This window comes from Muntiacus reevesi, chromosome 1 (genome assembly GCF_963930625.1).
Source record: "Muntiacus reevesi chromosome 1, mMunRee1.1, whole genome shotgun sequence".
In the NCBI taxonomy this organism is placed as follows: Eukaryota; Metazoa; Chordata; class Mammalia; order Artiodactyla; family Cervidae; genus Muntiacus; species Muntiacus reevesi.
The window spans coordinates 110,958,075-110,976,674 of NC_089249.1; the positions used below are offsets into that span (position 1 = coordinate 110,958,075).

General features: G+C 37.9%; 1 protein-coding gene and 1 non-coding gene across 3 annotated transcripts in view; both read right to left on the reverse strand.

The window, feature by feature from the left end:
* Positions 1 to 18,600, reverse strand: part of FNBP1L (formin binding protein 1 like) — a 113,068-nt gene that overhangs the window by 72,334 nt on the left and 22,134 nt on the right. The gene's annotated exons all lie outside the window — the stretch shown is intronic.
* On the reverse strand, positions 9,119 to 9,233 carry LOC136156586 (U5 spliceosomal RNA). Its single transcript, XR_010661082.1, has one exon. It is a non-coding gene; the product is annotated as a U5 spliceosomal RNA (small nuclear RNA).

Genomic DNA, 18,600 nt, shown 5'->3' on the forward strand with positions numbered 1-18,600 from the left:
TGGAGAATTCTTAAAGATAGGGAAATACCAGACCACCTTACCTATCTCCTGAGAAACCTGTATGGAAGTCAAGAAGCAAGTTAGAACTGGACATGGAACAACAAACTGGCTCAAAATTGGGTAAGGAGTACATGAAGGCTGTATATTGTCACCCTGCTTATTTAACTTTCATGCAGAGTATATCATGCAAAATGCCGGGCTGGGTGAATAACAAGTTGGAATCAAGAATGCCAGGAGAAACATCAATAACTTCAGATATGCAGATTGACAACACTCTAGTGGCAGAAAGTAAAGAGGAACTGAACAGCCTCTTGAAGAATGTGAGAGGACAGTGAAAAAGCTGGCTTAAAACTCAACATTCAAAAAACAAATATCATGGCATCTTTTCTATCACTTCATGGCAAATAGATTGGGAAAAAGTGAAAAGAGCAGCAGGTTTTATTTTCTTGCAGACACGACTATAGTCATGAAATTAAGAGACACCTGCTCCTTGGAAGAAAAACTATGACAAACCTAGACAGCAAATTTAAAAGCAGAGACATCACTTTGCCAATCAAGTTCCGTTACAGTCAAAGTTATTGTTTATCCAGTAGTTTTGTACAAATTTGAGAGTTGAGCCATAAGAAGGCTAACCTTGAAAGAACTGATGCTTTCAACCTGTGCTGCTGGAGAAGACTCCTGAGTCTCCCTTGGACAGCAAGGAGATCAAACCAGTCAATCCCAAAAGAAATCAACCCTGAATATTCACTGGAAGCACTGATGCTGAAGCTCCAATACTTTGGCCACCTGAGGCGAAGAGCAGACTCACTGGAAAAGACCTTGATGCTGTGATGAGGGAAGGGGGAGAAGCAGGCCACAAAGAATGAAATGGATGGATGGCATCACCAACTGAACAGACATATGAGTTTGAACAAACTCCAAGAGACAGTAAAGGGCAGGGAAACCTGGCATGCTGCAGTCCGTGGGGTGGCAAAGAGTCAAACACGACTTAGCAACTGAACCAAAACAACCATAGATGCAAAAAGTATATGCAATGAATATGTGCAGTTTTTACTACAAAAGTATTTATTTTCAGTATTTATTTGATTCAGTACTAAAATACTAATTTTAATACCAGTATTTCTTTATTTGGGCATTTACTTCATTTAATATTAAAATAACAGTTTTAATTTCAGTATTTAAAGTGTTTGGAATCCAGATAAATTTCTTTAAAAAGAAATAAGTGAAACTAAATCATTTAAAATATAGATCATAAATACATTTCTGTAAATATAAAATTTACTACAAAATGGCAACTACAAACATAAATTTATAAAATGCAAAACATACATGGTTATTTTAACATAAACTAGCATTTTGTTGTGGTTCAGTTGCTCATCATTTCTGACTCTTTGCAGTCCCATGGACTGCAGCACACCAGGCTTCCCTGTCCTTCACCATCTTCCACAGCTTGCTCAAACTCATGTCCATTGAGACCATTCAGCATACATAATAAAAATATTCTAAAGTGAAATAAACAGTACATACACTAGTGACCAGTAATTATAAAAATGAAAACAAAATTTGACCTTTTTTAACATGATCTTTCAGTGAAAGATCCAATGGCATCAGTTTATTGTGCATATTCTTATGCAAAGTTTTCCAGGTGCTGATATATTTTCTATCTGAAGAGTGGTGAGGAGAAAGCTACATGCTAACATTACATATCTTCTTCTGATGCTTTATTCTTCAAATTATCTCATCTCCTGCATAACTTATGAAAAACTTTTTGAACAGTCTTTTTTTTTTAAAGGTCTAAAATCTTTTTTACTTATAGAAAGCCACAGTTTTTATTTATAAAAAGCATTTTTGATATGGTTTTATCGCCTTAATTTCATCATGTAGAGATGGAAGTCCCAAAAGCTATGACATCATTTTCAGTACTTAGTTGCTAAGCTGTGTCCGACTCTTTGCCACCACAAGAACTGTTCTGTTCTACTTATTTAGAAAGTCTTTGAATTAAATTAGAATTATTCTTGCCACAGATCTTTGCTTTATCAAAATCTTCCTCCACAATTTGTGGAGTTATAGAAAATTGTGGAGTTACAGAAAAGTGACCCTTGCTCAACCTGAAATTCTAATATAAAGGGTGCAACTAATGGAAACATTTCACGATGCAAATGATTTGGATTTTTTAAACTCAAAAAAATAATTGCATTGTATCAATAAAGACAGTGTTATATCACTGCATTAAAACAGGACATGATTTATCAGACCAAACATCACTACTGCTATTAACTATGCACAAATAGTATGTCAATGTTTTCTATGTTTGGTTAAAGCATTTATTCAGCTTTTAGAAGACTATAAACTCTAAGTGCAGCATCTTTTTATATATCTGTTATCTCCCACCTAACCCAGTATCACTGACTAGTTCTTGATCTCTGAGTAATTACACGACTCTGAACTGAGAACATGAAACAAAATGTAAATAAAACATTCAACACAGTGCTCAGAACTGGTGGCTATCATTATTCATTCAACTCACTAACTTAGCAAAGTGGAGCTTGGAACTAGGGGTACAATGTGAGTAAAAATATACTTAGTGTGAAGAAGAGTTATTACTTAAGTAATCACAATTTCTCTTTAATTTCATTGGCTGGTGTTCCCACAATATTAAATACAGTAACGATGTTAACTGTGGTCATATTCGTGTATCTGGACTTTATGTCAAGTAAACTCAATAAAGAATATTGTATTTATTAAAAAATTAATTGCAGCATAATTGCTCTCTGTAAGGAATCCTTTAAAACAGTATGCTTTCTTAGCACAATTAAACCGATTTCACAGATCCAAAATAAACTTACATACTATTAGAACGTATTTGTTGTGTGATGCAAGGTCTGACACAAACTTTACACCTGTATATTATCTAACATCTTCCCTGTTTAACTATATAATTTCTGATATCACAATAGCATACATATTGATGAGTCATTTTTCTACCCTTCATTCCACATTCCTGTCTATTTCATTTGTACTTTGGGGATCGTACAGATTTTCATTTCTGTTTCACATTAGCCTCTACATGTTCAGTACTGCTTCCTAAATCTCAAACTTGAGCCCAGGGTAATTCAGTGGCTACTTAACAGTAAAGCACAGACTACAGTTTGGGATAAACAACTTTAAAGTTTTATTTAGTCATACTCTTTTGCCCTGGTTCAGATTCTCTGGTGATCTACTTTCACTGTTGTCCTTGCTACCTACTATATGGACCACTTCCTGCCACTTTCCCTCTACCCTCACACCAATAACGCAGTATCATACCCCTGAAGCTGACAATTCATCCTTTGTACTGAGACCAGTGGATATGATTAGCAAAACAGAGAATCAAGGGCAGAAACAGTCTTGCAACCTCTTATATAATAGGATGGATGAACAATAAGGACCTACTGCATGGAACTATATTCAATATCCTGTGATAAACTGTAATGGTAAAGAATATATATACACATACATATATGTATGTATGTGTGTGTGTATATATTTACATATATTCCACAAGGGCTTCGCTGGTGGCTCAGACATAAAGAACCCACCTGCAATGCAGGAGACCCACATTCAATCCCTGGGTCAGGAAGATCCCTGGAGAAAAGAACGGCAACCTACTCCAGTATTCTTGCCTGGAGAATCCCCACGGACAAAGGAGCCCGGTGGGCTATGGTCCAGGGGTCCCAAAGAGCACAACTGAGCAACTAACACTTTCACTTTCCTGGGATCTTTCAGTCATAAATACACATATATATAAACCACTGTCCTGTGCAGCAGGAATTAACATAACACTGTGCTGTACATTTGATTATACTTCAATAAAGTGTTAAAAGTAAAAATTAAGGGACTTCCCCGATAGCTCAGTTGGTAAGGAATCTGCCTGCAATCATGCTGGAGACCCTGGTTCAATTCCTGGGTTGGGAAAATCTGCTGGAGAAAGGACAACCTATCCACTCCAGTATTCTTGGGTTTCCCTTGTGGCTCAGCTGGTAAAGAATCCGCCTGCAATGCAGGAGACCTGGGTTCGATCCCTGGGTTGGGAAGATCCAAATGTTAAAAATAAAAACTAAAAAAAGGCAGAACTCAATTTGAAAATTAAAAACTAAAGACAGTCTTTATGTACATATATTCATATTTTTCCTGGAGTATGAAGTCAAGTGGGCCTTAGGAAGCACTACTATGAACAAAGCTAGTGGAGGTGATGGAAGTCCAGCTGAGCTATTTCAAATCCTAAAAGATGATGCTATTAAAGTTCGGCGCTCAACATGTCAGCAAATTTGGAAAACTCAGCAGTGATCTCATGACTGAAAAATGTCAGTTTTCACTTCAATCCCAAAGAAAGGCAATGCCAAAGAATGTTCAGACATTCATACAATTGCACTCATTCCACATGCTCAAAAGGTAACGTTCAAAATCCTTCAAGGTAGGCTTCATCAGTACATAAACCAAGAACTTCTAGATGTACAAGCTGGATTTAGAAAAGGCAGAGGAGACACAGATCAAACTGTCAACATTCACTGGATCACGAAGAAAGTGAGGGAATTCCAGAAAAACACCTACTTCTATTTCAGCGACCACAATGAAGCCTCTGACTGTGTGGATCACAACAAACTGTGGAAAATTCTTAAAGAGATGGGAATAGCAGACCACCTTACCTATTTCCTGAGAAACCTGTATGCGGGGCAAGAAGCAACAGTTAGAACCGGACACGGAAAAACTGACTGGTTCAAAACTAGGTGAGGAGTATATCAAGCCTGTATATCGTCAACCTTCTTATTTAACTTATACGCAGAGTATATCATGTGAAACACTGGGCTGGGTGAATCACAAGCTGGAATCAAAGTTGCCAAGACAAATATCAACAACCTCAGATATGCAGATGATAGCTCTCTAATGGAAGAAAGTAAAAAAGAACATGTTGATTAAGGTGAAAGAAGAGTGAAAGATCTGGCATAAAAGTCAATATTCAAAGAACGAAGATCATGGCATCTGCTCCCATCACTTCATGGCAAATAGATGGGGAAAAAGTGGAAGGATAACAGATTTTATTTTCTTCGGCTCCAAAATGACTGCAGACAGTGACTGTAGCCATGAAAATAAAAAAGATGCTTGCTCCTTGGAAGAAAAACTATGATAAGCCTAGACAGCATATTAAAAAGCAGAGACATCACTTTGCCAACAAAGGTCCGTATAGTCAAAGTTATGGTTTTTCCAGTAGCCATGTACAGGCATCACCAACTCAATGGACAGGAGTTTGAGTAAACTCCAGGAGTTGGTGATGGACAGGGAGGCCTGGCGTGCTGCAGTCCATGGGGTGGCAAAAAGTCAGACACGACTGAGCAACTGAACTGACTGACTGATGCACAGATTTGAGAGTTGGACCAAAAAGAAGACTGAGAGCAAAGAACTGATGCTTTGGAACTGTGGTGCTGGAGATGACTTTCGAGTGTCCCTTGGATAGCAAGGAGATCAAACTAGTTAATCCTAAAGGAAATCAACCCTGAATATTCATAGCAAGACTGATGATGAAGCTGCAATACTTTGGCCACCTGATGTGAAGAGGTGACTCGCTGGAAAAGAGCCTGATGCTGGGGAAGACTGAAAGCAAAAGGAGAAGATGGCAAAAAAGGATGAGATGGTTAGCTAGCATGGATATGAGTTTGAGCAAAGTCTGGGAGACAGTGAGGGCAGGGCAGCCTGGTGGGCTGCAATCCATGGCGTTGCGAAGAGTAGGACACAACTAGGCAACTGAATTAAAAACAAATTCATACTTTTAACATGAAAATTCACTAGAACAGTGCTAAGTATCCATTTACACTTTCTTTGACTTCTTGGCTTTCTTCCCCTCAGCCTCCCTTTCCTGTTCACTCTCGTCTCTTTCCCATTCCTCTTCATCTACCCCATGAATGCAATGTAAATTGAAATCTAACCATAGGCCCTCCTGGCTAGCAGGGACTTCAAAAATCAACCTCTTTCTTTACATATGAGGAAACTATATCTGAGAGATTAAACTATTTGCCCAACATAACAGAGCTGAGTAGCACAGCTGAATAAAGGATCCAAATGTCTTAACTTTTTCCTGTTATGCTCCTTCAGATCAGTACAGTTAAGTAAATGCTTTATTATCTGGAGAGCAAATGGACTTCCTGGCTTTAATCTATCTGAAGTGAAGTGAAAGTCGCTCAGTCGTATCCGACTCTTTGCGACCCCGTGGACAATACAGTCCATGGAGTTCTCCAGGCCAGAATACTGGAGTGGGCAGCCTTTCCCTTTTCCAAGGGATCTTCCCAACCCAGGGATTGAACCCAGGTCTCCCGCTTTGCAGGCAGATTTTTTACCAGCTGAGCCACAAGGGAAGCCCAAATCTCTCTGAAGAGATAGTTATTTGTTGGCGTATTTATAGGAATAACTCCAAAGAGTGACCTCATGCTACTCTTCTATCTCCAGGGGATCTTCCTGACCCAGGGATCAAACCTGGGTCTCGTGTATTGAAGGCAGATTCTTTACCATTTGAGCCACCAAGGAAGCCCACTCTTAGTATTACTATGGTCAAAATACTGATGTAATGTAGTTATATCTTTTATGCTCTACTATATTCTGGAAGAAGTTGAGTTGGCCCAGAAAGAAATTTCATGAGTTTATTTTCACAAAAAATATTGGAAAATCTTAATATTTAGGATTAAGAAATTAAAACTAATGTTAGTATCAAAATAGATTTTTATATGAGATAGGAAAATACTCCACATAAATCTAATCAGAAGAGTCTCTAAGATGCAAAAGCAAGAATATTCAGGAAATATGTACATAACTTAGCTGTTCTTTATTCTTTCTTCTACGTAATGTAATTATAAAGATGATGAGAGGTACTGAGTAAAGGAAAATGGTCAAGTAAGTGAATTCTCTCGCATATTAACATAAACTAGGCACTACTAATAAACTAAAAGTAAAGTGAAGTCGCTCAGCTGTGTTCAACTCTTTGCGACCCCATGGACTATAGCCTACCAGGCTCCTGCGTCCATAAGATTTTCCAGGCAAAGGTACTGGAGTGGGTTGCCATTTCCTTCTCCAGGGGATCTTCCCAATCCAGGGATTGAACCGAGGTCTTCTGCATTGCAAGCAGACACTTTACCATCTGAGCCACCAAGGAAGCCCTATTAACAATACTATTTTAATTTTACATGGCTAACTTTGTCCTTTTCATATCAATTCTATGTGATTCTTATTTCACCCTCAAAAACTAGCTTGTGAGCAGGTAGGGTTACTGCTACTAGCTTTCATTTCCGATACTGTGCCTAGTACTTTGCATGAATACATAATTTTAGGAAGCATCCCTATGAACAAAGTTAGTGAAGGTGATAGAATTTCAGTTGAGCTATTTCAAATCCTAAAAGATGATGCCGTGAAAGTGCTGCACTCAACATGCCAGCAAATTTGGAAAACTCAGCAGCGGCCACAGGACTAGAAAAGGTCAGTTTTCATTCCAATCCCAAAGAAAGGCAATGACAAAGAATGCTCAAACTACCACACAATTGCACTCATCTCACATGCCAGCAAAATAATGCTCAAATTTCTCCACGCCAAGCTTCAACAGTACATGAATGAGGGACTTCCAGATGTTCAAGTTGGATTTAGATAAGGCAGAGGAGCCAGAGATCAAATTGCCAACATTCACTGGAAATCGAAAAAGCAAGAGAGTTCCAGAAAAACATCTACTTTTGCTTTATTGACTATGCCAAAGCCTTTGACTGTGTGGAACACAACAAACTGTGGAAAATTCTTCAAGAGATGGGAACATCAGACCACCTGACCTGCCTCCTGAGAAACCTGTATGCAGGTCAAGAAGCAATACTTAGAATTGGACATGGATCAACAGATTGGTTCCAAATCGGGAAAGAAGTACATCAAGGCTGTACATTGTCACCATGCTTATTTAACTTATATGCAGAGGACATCATGCGAAATGCTGGACTGGATGAAGAAGAACTGGAATCAAGATTGCCAGGAGAAATATCAATAACCTCAGATATGCAGATGACACCACAGTTAAGGCAGAAAGCGAAGAACTGAAAAGCCTCTTGATGAAAAGTGAAAGGGGAGTGAAAAGGTTGGCTTAAAACTCAACATTCGGAAAACTAAAATCATGGCATCTGGTCCCATCACTTCATAGCAAATAGATGGGGAAACAGTGGAAACAGTGACAGACTTTATTTCGGGGGGCTCCAAAATCAATGCAGATGGTGACTGCAGCCATGAAATTAAAAGACACTTGCTCCTTGGAAGAAACGTTATGACCAACCTAGATAGCATATTAAAAAGCAGAGAAATTACCTTACCAACAAATGTCCATCTAGTCAAAGCTATGATTTTTCCAATAGTCATGTATGGATGTGAGAGTTGGACTATAAAGAAAGCTAAATGCTGAAGAACTAATGCTTTTGAACTGTGTTATTGGAGAAGACTCTTAAGAGTCCGTTGGACTGCAAGGAGATCCAACCAGTCCATCCTAAAGGAAATCAGTCCTGAATATTCATTGAGAAGACTGATGCTGAAGCTGAAACTCTAATACTTTGGCTACCTGATGTGAAGAACTGACTCATTTGAAAAGATCCTGATGCTAAGAAAGACTGAAGGCAGGAGGAGAAGGGGACGACAGAGGATGAGATGTTTGGATGGCATCGCGAACTTGATGGACACAAGTTTGAGTAAGCTCCAGGAGTTGGTGATGGACAGGGAGGCCCACCCTGCTGCAGTCCATGGAGTCGCAAAGAGTTGGACACGACTGAGCAACTGAACTGAAAAGAAATTCATGTGAAGACTGATTCTTTGCACTCCTAAAACAGCACTAGGATAAACCTTGTACTGCATAAAAATTTACAATTGTATCTACGAAATAAGTTTTAAAGGAGACTATTAAAATTCTTACTAGACCTTTAACGTCTGTCAAAATGACTGTCAACAGAAAAAGAATAGCTTCCATATTCTAATGTAAAATAAATCCTAATATTATAATATTAAAATAAATCCTATATTTAGAATAACAAAAGATAAACTAGGAGAAATGTACACACAAACTAGGAGAAAGTTTAACAACTAAGAAAAGACATAAATAGAGCAAAAAATTTCAGATTTCACTGTGCTTTTCCTCTCCACGGAAATCTTTAGTAACAGGCAGAAGACTGATATAATCTGAAGGAAACCTGAGTACAGCACTGTGTTTTTCTAGTAGCTTTGTACTGAAATGGAACAGACTAAAATTTTATATATAGACCAATGCTTTCCTCTTTTTTCTCTCCTAAATTTATTTGCCTATCTACTTCCAAAAAAGAATTGAGGAGAATGACCAACATTTATACAGAATTACACTGTTTATTCACAGATGACAAGAAAATATAAGAATGTATTACAAAGGTATTATAAGACGGCAGCAGTTTGTTACTTTCTGTTGAATTCCCCACACAGAAGCAACATCTGACACCAAGTTAGACAATCTAGAAGAAATGGACAAATCCTTAAAATCATACAACCTTCCAAAACTGAACCAGGAAGAAACAGAAAATCCAAATAGGCCAATCACTAGTACAGAGTTTCAAACAGTAATCCAAAAGCTCCCTCCCAAAAAAGCCCAGGAACAGACAGCTTCACAAGTGAATTCTATTAATATCAAACATCCTAAGAAGATCTAATACCTATTCATCTCAAACTATTCCAAAAAATTAAAGAAAAAGGAACACTTATAAACTAATTTAACGAGGCTACTATTACCGTGATACCAAAACCAGATAAGGATACTACAATAAAATTACAGGCCAAAAATCTTGAATACAAATTAGCAAACTGAAGTCAACACTATGTTAAAAGGACCATACACCATAACCAAGTGGATCCAAGGATGAATCAACATCTGCACATCAATCAAAAGGATATGCCACATTAACAAAATGAAAGATAAAAGTCATGTGAGCATCTCAATAAATGCAAAAAAAGGCATTTGACAAGATTCAACACCCATTTATGATTTAAAAAAAAAAAACTCTCAATAAAGTGGGTAAGAAAGGATGTACCTCACCATAATAAGGCTATATATGACAAATCTACAAGTAACATCATGCTCAATGGTTAAAAAAAAAAGAAAAGAAAAGAAAAAAATCAAGTGATCCCTCTAAGAACAGAAACAAGGATGCCCACTCTTGCCACTCCTATTCATCATATTATTGGAAGTCTCGGCCAGAGCAATTAGGCAAGAAAAGAAAAATAAAAGATCTACAACCGGAAAGAAAGAAGTTGAAGTGTCATTATGTTCAAATAACATAATTTTATATACAGAAAACATTAAAAATTACACTAAAAAACTGTTAGAAAGAATAAATGAATACAGTAAACCTGCAGGATACAAAATCAATATATTATACAAAAATCTGTTGTATTTCTATACGCTAACAATAGGCCAGCAGAAAACAGGAAAACAGTCCCATTTATAATCCTCAACAAAAAGAATACACAGGAATGAATTTAACAAAGGAGGTGAAAAATCTGTCCACTAGAAAACTAAGACATTGTTAAAGGAAACTGAAGAAAACACTATTCAAAGGAAAAATCGTCTGTGCTCAATGACTGAAAGGATGAACACTGTCAAAATGTAGACTAAAGCAGTCTACAGACTCAGTGCAATTCTTATCCAAATCCCAAGGAAAATTTTCACAAAAATCGAACCAAACATTCTAAAGTTTATGTGAAACCACAGAAGAACCCAGTCAAAGAATCCCAAGAAAAATGAACAAAGCTGGAGGTATCACACTCTCTGCTTTCAAACTATACTATCCAGCTACAGTAATCAAAACAGCATGGCACTGGCAGAAAGATAAATATATAGATCAATGGAATAGAACTGAGGGCCCAGCAATAAACCCACACATATAAGGGCAATAAATGTATAACAAAGGAGCAAAGAACATACAATGAAGGAAAAATAGTTTCTTCAATAAATGGTGTTGGGAAAACTGAACTACCACATGCAAAGAAATGAAACTAGACCACTATTTCACACCAGACAGAAAAATTATTAAGGACCTGAACCTAAGACCTGATGTCATAAAATGTCTATGGAAGACACAGTAAGGAGATATCTCAAAAACTTAAAAACAGAGCTACCATATGATCTAGCTATTGCACTCTGGGCATTTATTCAAATGAAAGCATAAGCAATATGCTCTCTGACATCAAATCATCTTTCTAGATATGTCTCCTCAGGCAAGGGAAACAAAAGCAAATATAAGCAAATGGGATTATATCAAACTAAAAAGTTCACACATGCAAAGGAAATTATCAGTAAAAAGAAAAGAATGGAAGAAGGTATTTGCAAATGACATAACCAGTTAAGGGGTTAATATCCAAAACAGATGAAGAACTCATACACTCAACAACAAAAATACAAACAACCTGGTTTTAAAATGAGAAGAGGAGTGAAACAGACACTTTTTCAAAGAAGACATAGAGGTAGCCAATAGGCACATAAAAAGATGTTCAACATCACTGATTATTGGGCAATTGCAAATAAAAACCACAATGAGGGGGGAAAAAACCTGCAATGGGATATTATTTCATCCCTCTCAGAATGGTTATTATCAAAAAGACAAGAAATAAAAGGTGTTGGTGAGGATATGGAGAAAAGAGAACTCTCATGAATGTAAACTGGTAACAGCCACTATGGAAGACACGGTATGGAGATATCTCAAAAAATTAACGACGGAACTATGATATCATCCAGCTATCCCATTCTGGGTATTTATCCAAAGAATATAAAAGCTGTAACCCAAAAAAATATCTGCACCCTCATGTTCACTGCAGCATTATTTACAACAGCCAAGATATGGAAACAACCTAACGGCTCATCAACAGATGAACAGACATAAAAAATGTGGTGTAAACAAAATAAAATGGAATACTACTCAACCACGAAAAAGATGAAATCTTGCCATCTGTGACGACATGAATGGATCTTGAGAAATTCTGCTAGGTACGATAGAGAAAGACAAATACTATATGATTTCACTCATATGTGAAGTACATAAAATAAACAAAACAAAATAAAGGAACAAACCAAACAAAAATATGTAGATACAGAGAAGAGTAGTAGTTAACAGAAGAGAAGGAAGATTATGAAATGGATAGTCAACTGAATGGTGACAATGGAAAATACACTTTGGGTGGTGAGCACAATGTACAAGGTACTTAAAAGTATTTAAAAATAAAGCATTATTTACATGAAACATAATGTTATAAATCAATCTTGAAAAAAGTCACTGTTAGTCACTCAGTCATGTTCAACTCTTCAAGACCCCACTGACTGTAGCCCATCTGGTTTCTCTGTCCATGGGATTCTCCAGGCAAGAATACTACAGTGGGTAGCCATTCCCTTCTCCAGGGGATTTTTCTAACCCAGGGAGTGAACCCAGGTCTTCTGTGTTGCAGGCAGATTCTTGACCATCTGAGCCACCAATGTAACTTCAAAAAAAATTCTTCTAAAAGAACTATTATCTGCTTTGAATCTAAATTTCTCTGGACTTTTACTATGCCTTCATTGTAACATAGGAATTAATTACATGCTTATAAATGTGACTTCTTAAATTGGTTAAAATTTCAAACTATCGTTATTTTATCCCCAACTACTAGGCTATTAGTTTTCTTAATTTTTCCCCTTAAATATTCTTAAAAATTTCAGGTATCAGTACTCTTTTCCTTTCTGATGTTGTTAATCAGTTCAGTTCAGTTTAGTTGCTCAGCTGTGTCCAACTCTTTGCAACTCCATGAACCGCAGCACGCCAGGGCTCCCTGTCTATCACCAACTCCCGAAGTTCACCCAAACTCATGTCCATTGAGTCGGTGATGCCATCCAGCCATCTCATCCTCTGTCATCCCCTTCTCCTCCTGCCTTCAATCTTTCCCAGCATCAGGGTCTTTTCAAATGAGTCAGCTCTTTGCATCAGGTGGCCAAAGTACTGGAGTTTCAGCTTCAGCATCAATCCTTCCAATGAACACCCAGGACTGATCTCCCTTAGGATGGACTGGTTGGATCTCCTTGCAGTCCAAGGGACTCTCAAGAGTCTTCTCCAACACCACAGTTCGAAAGCATCAATTCTTCGGCACTCAGCGTCCTTTATAGTCCAACTCACATCCATACATGACTACTGGAAAAACCATAGCCTTGACTAGACAGACCTTTGTTGACAAAGTAATGTCTCTGCTTTTTAATATGCTGTCTAGGTTGGTCACAGCTTTACAAGGAGTAAATATCTTTTAATTTCATGGCTGCAATCACCATCTGCAGTGATTTTGGAGCCCAAAAAAATAAAGTCAGCCACTGTTTCCCCATCTATTTGCCATGAAGTGATGGGACCGGATGCCATGATCTTAGTTTTCTGAATGTTAAGCTTTAAGCCAACTTTTTCACTCTCCTCTTTCACTTTCATCAAGAGGCTCTTTAGTTCTTCACTTTCTGCCATAAGGGTGGTGTCATCTGCATATCTGAGGTTATTGATATTTCTTCTGGCAATCTTGATTCCAGCTTGTGCTTCTTCCAGCCCAACGTTTCTCATGATGTACTCTGTATATAAGTTAAATAAACACAGTGACAATATACAGCCTTGACATACTCCTTTCCTGATTTGGAACCAGTCAGTTGTTCCATGTCCAGTTCTAACTGTTGCTTCCTGACCTGCATACAGGTTTCTCAAGAGGCAGGTCAGGTAGTCTGGTATTCCCATCTCTCTCAGAATTTTCCACAGTTTATTGCGATCCATGCAGTCAAAGGCTTTGGTATAGTTAATAAAGCAGAAATAGATGTTTCTCTGGAACTCTCCTGCTTTTTCAATGTTGTTAATACCAAATGACTATTGATTGGATGGTTGTGGTAATAAAGATGGGTCTGAAGTGTTTTTTGGTAAAAATATTCTAAAAATAGAACCCAACAAATGGTTCCCTGAGATTTTTTTAGCCAAAAGGAAAAAAAACAGCAACACTGACTTCTGAGGCCTATCTAAGTGCTTATAAAGAAATTAAGGCGTTTGTTTCACTATATGGAGGGATACCTACAACAAAAGGAGGAAAGTTTCAGTTGTTTGTTAGTTATGCACTTCTTCCACTGTGGCGTTTATCTGAAAGGCTTCCATGGTAACACAGGATTAATAATACCATGCATTGGAAGAAGTGATAAAGATTATGGGGTTCCCCCCCCCGCCCCGATTCTACCACAGGCATTATTTGCTCTTGTGCTAACTGGAAGATCTGAAATACAGTCTGGAAACTTAATTATGCATAAACCTGTTGAAGACATTTAATAATCTGTTTCTTTCAATTAGCAGGTTTTAAAATTAAAAGATCCTAGAGACCCAAACTATAAAGTGTCCCTAGGGTCATCTAAGAAAGTATAAAAACATCTGAAAGGAGTATACTCCAGTGTCCAAAGTGTGAAGGAACTTTATATGCATTCTCTTATCCACAACTCTATGAAACTGGTGGTATTATCCTTATTTTACATAGAAAAAAATGAGTTCTCAGAGGTTAAGTGATTTATGAGGGGTACAGAGTTGGGAGTCTTTCCATTTGACACTGCAGGAAAAAGACAAAGGCATTACTGATGTGTCCAAAGTATCTAAACTCAGGTTGGTATGTGCATGGAGCAAGTGGCTACTAGAGGGTTACTCATTTCTCCTTGCTGAACTATCCCGAGTTCAGTAAAATCAAACCGTGAAGTGCAGTGCTCTGGAGGAAAAATAAGATTTTGCAAAGTTACAAATTTTGATGTATGAATCAACAGCTGACTTTTGGAAAGCAAACCTCAGGATTGTCTGAATCACCACTAAGCATCTTTCCTATCATCGTGACTGCATGAATTAAGAAAACCTGAGTCAAAATTAAACTTCCCCTTAGAAGAAATATTACTTTTGAAATTTTTGGAAATGGCTACATAAATCTAAGCATTCTAAGAAAATTCTGAATGTAATATTTGTGTCCACCTGGCTTGGAAAAGGCAGACTGTTTCATAAAATTGCTAAAATAAAAGCTGAAAGATGCAATATCTAAATCTTAGCATGGATTTGGGCCTTAAACATAACACTAATTCTTGAAACAGCATTGAACAGTATTGAGTCTCTCATTTTTCTATCAATCTAGTTGATAGCATTCTTTCTGCCTTTTTTTTTGTTACTATGGTTTTTGGTGGGGGGTTGTTGTTTTTTTACCCAGTAAATCCTCGTTGGTTATTTATTACTGCATTTTTTAATTACTAAAAACTAATTTGACTTAACAGTCTAATGTTTATCAATAAAAAATTAATGACCTGTATACAATTTTTTAATATGATGTTCTCACAGCTAGAAGTTCTTGAATGTCCCAAAGTAGAGGCACTTACCAAGTACCCAGGTTACAAAGTATGGGGCATAATTCTGAGGATATCTGGGGTAGAAAGCAGGAAGAGGTTTAAACAGCCAAGTGAAACTGGAGAAATTGGCCCTTGGGGGAACTTCATGGGTATGTCACTTGACTAGGTAGTTGAGTAGTCTAAAACAAGGGGCTCCTGAACTGTTGGATTTCATGACCAGTGTAATTTCAAATTAGATATTGGGGATAACAAACAATTATCAACCTTGTGTTTGTTTCAACACGTTTAACAAATAAATTATATAAATTACAGCTCTACTCACCATCATTTTATCAAAGAAACTGTCAATACTTGCCCCCCCCCCCCCCCAACCCACCCAAGAGAAGATATGGGCTTCCCCGATGGCTCAGACGGTAAAGAATCTGCCTGCCTTGCAGGAGACCCAGGCTCAACCCCTGGGTCAGGAAGATTCCCTGGAGAAGGAAATGGCTACCCACTCCAGTATTCTTGCCTGGAGAATTCCATGGACAGAGAAGCCTGGTAGACTACAGTTCATGAGGTTGCAAAGAGTCAGACACAATCGAGCGATTAACACTTTCACTTTCAAGAGAAGACATTCTAGTCTGGGAAATCCCAAGGACACAGGAGTCTGAGGCTACAGTCCATGGGGTCACAAAAGAGTGGGACATGACTGAGCAACTAAACAAGAAAAAAAGACATAATCTCAGAATAAGACAGTCCTTTAAATTAGGATAATTTAGGATAATTAAGAGCTTATTTTTTTAATCACCAAGTAGTACTTATTTCTCTCATTTTTTGTAGTATTAGTGAAAAATTTGTTATGCGATCAGCATTTGAGAATCAACAGTTCAAAGCAAAGATTCCCAAATACTGGTTCTCAGATAAGAAGTACCTGTGGGGCTTTAAAGGTAATGAATTCTAGGTCTCACCCGAGACCTACTGAATCAATCTATGGGGTGAGGTGTCCAGGAATTTTGATGTCCACAGTACGTATAAACTTAAGTATGACTTAGGAATTCTTGGCAACAGGAATGTCCAATCTAGTCAATCTGGGCATAAAAGTTCCAGATAGAAATCTTCTTGAGAAATCAAGTACAGGGGTCCATGGGGTTCAGAAACCTGTTTATTCGGCAGATTTACTAAGAACAGTACATTTCACTTCAAGGAGTGAGGTATTCTAAGAATAGCAGAATGCCAGGAATGGAATGTTGGCAGGAACTTGGAAAGGGTAATAAGGCCACAGTTCTCCAGAGAGATTAAGATACTAAATACAAACAAGATACTGGCAAAAAACTAAGGCAAAAATCTAGGTTTTTAAGTGGAACCACCATGATGCATAGAGTGCTGTTACTTAGAGTTACTATCATAGTAAGTCCTAGGTTTGAGAATGTAATTTATTCTAAGCCCTGTGATTTTAAAGCTCACAATGTTTGTGCATAGTAAATGCTCAATAAATATGTTGAATAAAGTGAAGTTTTAATTTTTAAACCTTTTTTTTTTAAACTATTCTTTCTCCATGCCTAGAAAAGATTTTGAGGCTTTGAGAAATGTTCACAACTAAAACTAGGATAGGGTAATAGGTTTAATATAGCACACTCATGATTTCAGCACTGTAACCTTTACCTTGTTGAAAGAAACATTCAGAACAAAAGCAAATAACACACAGCTCTTTCTATCAAGAGTTGTACAAGAGAACAGTATTTTTTATGATTTTTTTAACTCCCTAATATCTGACTCTGGAACACAGTTAACATTAAGTTTTTATGGTAGATTTACTTTCCAAATACTTTGTTCAGCTGATATAATGTAGTGTATATTTTTTTTAGCTATATATACCTATTTATTTTAGACCTGGCTGGCAGATGGAGGTTAATCCAGGATTGAACATTTGCCACCAGCAGTGTCTGGAGGCAGAATAACAGACTAGTCTAGAGTTCAGATCCTGCAGACAGAACATCTGGGTTTGACTCTCAATCCCACCTCTTACTGACTCTTGGATCTTGCCTAAACTACTTAATCTGTGTCCAAAAAAGCTCTGTCTAGTCAAAGCTATGGTTTTTCCAGTAGTCATGAACAGATGTGAGAGTTGGACTATAAAGAAAGCTGAGCACTGAAGAACTGATGCTTTCGAACTGTGGTGTTGGAGAAGACTCTTGAGAGTCCCTTGGACTGCAAGGAGATCCAACAAGTTCATCCTAAAGGAAATCAGTCCTGAATATTCATTGGAAGGCCTGATGCTGAAGCTGAAACTCCAATACTTTGGCCACCTGATGCAAAGAACTGACTCATCTTTAAAGACCCTGATGCTGGGAAAGATTGAAGGCAGGAGGAGAAGGGGACGACAGAGGATGAGATGGTTGGATGGCATCACCGACTCGATGGACATGAGTTTGAGGAAACTCCAGGAGTTGGTGATGGACAGGGAAGCCTGGTGTGCTGCAGTCGATGAGGTCACAGAGTCGGACACAAGTGAGTGACTGAATTGAACTGAACTTTACTCATCTGTAAAGTAAGGGAAAATACCACCTACCTGATAGTTTTTATGAAAAGTAATAGAACATAGGGCTTCCCTAAGTGACTCAGTGGTAAAGAATCTGCCTGCCAATGCAGGAGACATAGGTTCAATCCCTGGGTTGGGAAGATACCCTGGAGAAGGAAATGGCACCCCACTCCAGTATTCTTGCCTGGGAAACCCCATGGACAGAGGAGCCTGGCAGCTATAGCCCATGAAGGTCACAAAACAGTCGGACATGACTTAGCAGCTAAACAACAACAGCAATAAATGAACATGTATAACTATATATATAAGTGTTCAGTTAGTTACTTTTACTAATTTGGAAGATCAATACTGACTATAGTTTTACAGAACCTTTAGACTTTTTTAACTGAACTTAAGAATTTTTTTCATTCTCATAAACATATCACATATGCAATGCAGGAGACCTGGGTTAGATCCCTGGTTCGGAAGATCCCTGGAAGAGGGCATGGAGACCCACTCCAGTATTCTTACCTGGAGAATCCCATGGACAGAGGAGCCTAAAGGGCTACAGTCCATGGGGTCACAAAGGGTCATGACTGAAGAGACTTAGCACTCACACACTCATTTCAAGTCAGTAAAAATCTTTCTAGGGGCTGCTATCATATGAGGGTATGACAGTTTACTTAAAATGATT